Here is a 5,080-nt window from a genome sequence, read left to right as displayed (position 1 = left end):
AAGATCATCTCGCCTTTAGGCAAGTTCAGTAGTCCTCTCTCTGAGTGTTTTCTGTGTACAGTTTATGCAACAATCCAGGCAAGAGCAGTTTCTTCCCCAAATGGCTATCAAACTCCATAAGGATCCTCTGTGATGCCCATCTTCTTCCTGAAGTAGATATGTGCTGCCAAGAGCAGAGTGTCTCACTGTCATGAAAAACCCTAAGGTACTAAAACATTAAATACCCTATTTTGTAGTCTAGAGAGATATGAATAATGCCTATCTAACTGAAATATATATATATATATATATATATATATATATATATGTATATATATATATATGTAGCTAGAAAATCTAACTAACATGACTACAAACTTGACTATTATTAATGATTATCCATTAATAACCTATATACATTATATTTTTAAATGAACTACACAATCACAATACCTTAATTAAGATCAAAAATGCATATACATATGACACAATTGACCTAAAATCTCTATCAGTAAAGCAAAATCTATACTAATGCAAATATTCATATCTATATCACATCCCACTTTAAATGTAAAAGAACATTTATAAGCCATATTTGGGAACGTGGGTGCAATTTTTTCTCTCCAAAATGCTTCCTGCTGAATGGTGGCATCATTATTGATTTATCTCAGTTGGCAGTTGAGCGAAGCAATTTTTTAAAGGTGTTCACAGCAACCTTTAAGTAGAGCGTGGTCCATCCTACCATATTAGGCTAGAGGCATCCACAGAGTATCACCCTCTGTGAAAACAAAATAGAAACTCCTTTCCAAAGCATCATGTCCTTAGATCCAAATTTCAAAGTCAAGGCATTTTCAAAATATCTATGTTGGATTATTTCAGCAGCTTTTATAAAGAAACATCTTTTAGCAGCTATTGCTACTGCCTCAAAATTCAAATGATTCAAAAAGAGCATAATAGCATACAATATCAAAATTCGCTGTGAATTTTCCATCTTTGTGCGCTTCAATTTAACCTCTATTTTGTTAATTTTTCCTTTTTATTTTTTGCCTTTTAGGCAGGGTCTCTGTATCTTTGACCTGGAATAACTCTGTATACCGGTCTGTCCTTGTAGTCTCAGAGATCTGCCTCTCTCTGCCTTTCAGGCATTGGGATTAAAGGTGTATGCTACTACACATTGAACTCACAAAGATCTGTTTGTCTATGCCTTCAAGGCACTGGGATTAAAGGCGTGTGCTACCTCACCTTGAAGGTACAGAGGTCAATCTCCCTCTGCCTCTCATGTGTTGGTTTTACAGGTGTGTACTACCACACCCAACATCTCTCTTCCTTTTTTTAACTTTAAGAACTTCAAATTTTAGCCTGCACATAGTTTTAACACACTGTAAATCATTTAAAAATTTTCTTTGTCTTTGAATCTCTCTTTACTCTATTTCTCTCTCTGGTTTTCTGACCACATGAGTCTTTCATTTACCAATCAATCTCAGTAGGACTAAAGCTGTGTCTTTGCTGGCCAGATGTAGCCCATTCCTTAGCTTTCTGCCATTCCAACCTTGTGGCTGAGGTACCGAACAGAGCCGCATTCAGTGCCACAAGTCTACAGTGTTTCAAGGTCCTTGCCATCAAAGAGGCTGCAACAGACAACACTCAAGCCCTCTTTCTGTAGCTGGCCCTCCTTCCTCAAACAGTCAGAGTTTGCCCAGGCAGGATGGCCCAGAAAGCCAGCATTTTAAAACAACACAGTTTTTTTTTTCCTGCTACTGCTGAAAACATACAAGCATTCAGTTGGCTTTTATCAACACCATTTAACTGTTTTGTGGCAGGACCTCTTAAGGGCTGCAGAGTTTTGCAGCTGAAGCTGAGTCAGCAAGCCTCTTTTAGATGAGAGCCCTTGCTTTCTTCTAGCAAGCAGAGCAGACCGAGAAATCATTGCTACCAAGAAAACATGCTTTACTCTTTCCCAAGCTTTCTCAGGCTTTCAGTGGATTCAGTTGTCCACAAGGCTGCAAGCCATTCTGTAGTTATTTGAGCAGCGAGGCTGTGTCCCCAGCACCACGGCCGCATGAAAGTTGTGCCTGAAATAAATACACAAAAACTGTATTCTTTTAAACACTGCTGGCCCATTAGATTCAGCATTTTAACCCATTTCTAATAATCAGTGTAGTATAACGAGGTGCACTTACCAGGAAAAATTCAGCATGTCTGAGAAGGTGGCTGGCTGCATGGACATCTGCCTCAGAGAGCAGAGCTATGGCATCTGCCGGGGAGAGGGGAGCATGGCTTCTCTCAGCTCACTACCTATTCCTCCCGGCATTCTATTTTGTTTACTCCACCTACCTATGTTCTAACCTATCAGCTGAATAGGATTCTTTCTTTAATTAATCAAAAAACTTCTTCTGTCACTTTATCCTTTCAACAGCTTGCCCATATAAATCTCCCATGTGTCTTCTGTTGTATAATCTTTCATTTGTAAAGAACTTGCACTCTCAGGGGAGGATTTTTCTGAAATCTCTGTGGATGGAGATCATATGAGGAAGATCAGATGAGCAACCATGACAACTCTAATGCTGTAGAGTTAGGTGGACCAGAGATTGATGGCTGACATCCCTGTGCTATGCATCAGATGCCCCTGAACTCTGGCCCTGTTGACATACAGGCAGACATCAAGTTGGTCACACATACTTAACTCATACGGGTTCACAGATACTGTAAATGGAGTTTTAATTCTTCTCCTAAACTAATAAAGAAACCAAGATTAGGAAAAGAGAAGAGCCTGAAGTAAGGCCTCAAAATGGGTCATTTTGCAAAGGAAAGGTTACCTGCCTCCATGTATGCTGTCTCCCTTTCTGAGTCAAATCCATCCTTCCAGTGTCTAGCTAACAGCTAACCATAGGATTGAACCCAACTGCCTTTGATTTCTGAAATAAATGCTGTCCCCTTAAGGTCTCGTAACAGCACAGAAAGGTTTGTAAGACTGTCCCAGCAACAATTTAAAGCAATTCTAGGACACCAAAGATGCAGCAAATTTGGTTTATTGGTAATATAGATCGTTCTGATGGGAAAAAATGATGTAGCATTAAAAAAAAAAAACAGATTGGTGTACTCACGATGAATATGTGATATGGCACACACAGGCTTCTGGTTTTGAATACTTCATGCTCGGTGGGTTTTGGAGATTGTCGTGACCCTGAAACTAGCTGGAGGCTTTGGGGCCTTGAAAGGACAAGACTTAATATTTCAGGACATCCTTGTACTTGGTTCCCACTGTTTACTGATTTCCTTACAGAGAATGAGCAGCCATCTACTCCTGCTGCCATGCCTTCCCCACATGAACAGAGAGAAGACCCTATACACACAGGTCGCTTGTATCACATGTGAAGGCATAAGTCACAAACAAACTCCCACAGCAGTTTAGAATTGTGATTAATAAAATGATTAGTTCTTGAAAGGGGAAAAACTTAGAGATCACAATCCCTTACAAAAGCCCTCTGCAGGATCAGAAAAGGAGCCTAGTAGCCGGAAGGGAAGCTCAAGCAAGAGATCAAGCTGAAGGTAGAAGTTGATTTTTAAAAGAGAGAGAGACCACAACTCAATGGGCTGGTATCTCAGTGGCTATTCAGGAAACATCACAGAGAAAGGATCTGCTTCATGCATGAGAGTCACCGATGATTTCCCTTTAAGAAAAAAACCCATCAAAACTCCCAATAACATCATCAGCATTCAACAAGATGTCTATGATTTCTTTGCCTTGCCTTTGATTGTGCAGTAAATGATGCTGATAGTTAATCTGTGCAATTAATGCAAATTTCCTTGTAACTGACTAGACAGAATTGACAGGTTATCTTAAACACAGCAGGGAGTCACTCTACGATGGAACTGGTTCATCATCACCTGTGTGACAGTGACATAATTAAGATCTTTCCTTTGTCTATAAATCTCATTATGTTCAACATGATATGTTGTCATACAGATTTCTTAGGGTTTTGTCCCACTGGTGGTTTCCTTGGTATGCTTACATAATTTTTGCCAGATCCAATCAGTTTTGCCATGCACTCTCAGCTCCACGTCATTGTGTTCCCCTTATGTTCCAGTCCAGGCATTTTAGACCTCTTGTAACTGTTGTAAGAGTATCTCATGTTCCACCTAAATGATTTAGGGTTTTATTTAGGCTGGGTTTTATCTTCCATCACTGAGTTCATTGACTTTCCTTGGGCGTAATTCCTGGGACACTGAGCCTAACTCCTGGGGGATTCCTCCAGTTATTTCTCCTTTCTTAGATAGTTTACACTCTCACTATTACTGTGAGAGTGTTTCTGTAGCAAATATTCTTCTCAAGATGACAAGAAATTTCAATGTTACAATCCATTTGTTATTGTGATTTAAATACACACACACAAACACACACAAGTTAATGCACAAACACTAATGTTATCTCAATTAATGGGGCCATTCTGGGGATGTCAAGATCGATATCTCTCGAGTGGTTCTCAGAAGGCCATAGGGTGACCCTCTCTAGGTACTTAAGCAGGGAGGAGAAATTGACCGCTCTGTGACATGTCCCTAGGAAATATGTGTGCCTTGTCCCATAGTCAGACTGATGACTGACTATCTTGAAAACCACCATGGAACATTTGTTTGGCAAATGATGGAGATCAAGTCAGGGTCAAAATCAGAAAACTAGATGGAGCTTCCAAGCTCCAGTGGAAGAGCAGATGGATGGAGAAAAAGAGCAAGGATGTCAGGAATATAAGGGCTTGGTCCACACTATGAGATACTGTGCCTGAACTAAGGGGATTTCAACTAATCCAGTGACCTGGGAATGAAAGAACATGGGATCAAACTGGAAGCTCTGAATGTGGCTGACAATTGGGGCAGACGGAGAAGCCAAAGATAATGGCACTTGCAATTGTCTGCATACCATACACTGGCTTTTTGTGATCATATTATTTGTGGTTGCATACCTTGCTAAATCTAGATGGATAAAGGGGGGCTTGGACTTCCCACAGCTCAAAGTACCCTGCCCTCTATTTGGACTGGTGTTTGAGTGGAGAGGTATATTTGCAGAGCAAGAAGAATGTGGGAGGAGGAAGAGAAGTGGGAAGTT

This window comes from Microtus pennsylvanicus, assembly GCF_037038515.1.
Source record: "Microtus pennsylvanicus isolate mMicPen1 chromosome Y unlocalized genomic scaffold, mMicPen1.hap1 SUPER_Y_unloc_3, whole genome shotgun sequence".
In the NCBI taxonomy this organism is placed as follows: domain Eukaryota; kingdom Metazoa; phylum Chordata; class Mammalia; order Rodentia; family Cricetidae; genus Microtus; species Microtus pennsylvanicus.
This window is presented reverse-complemented; position numbering follows the sequence as displayed.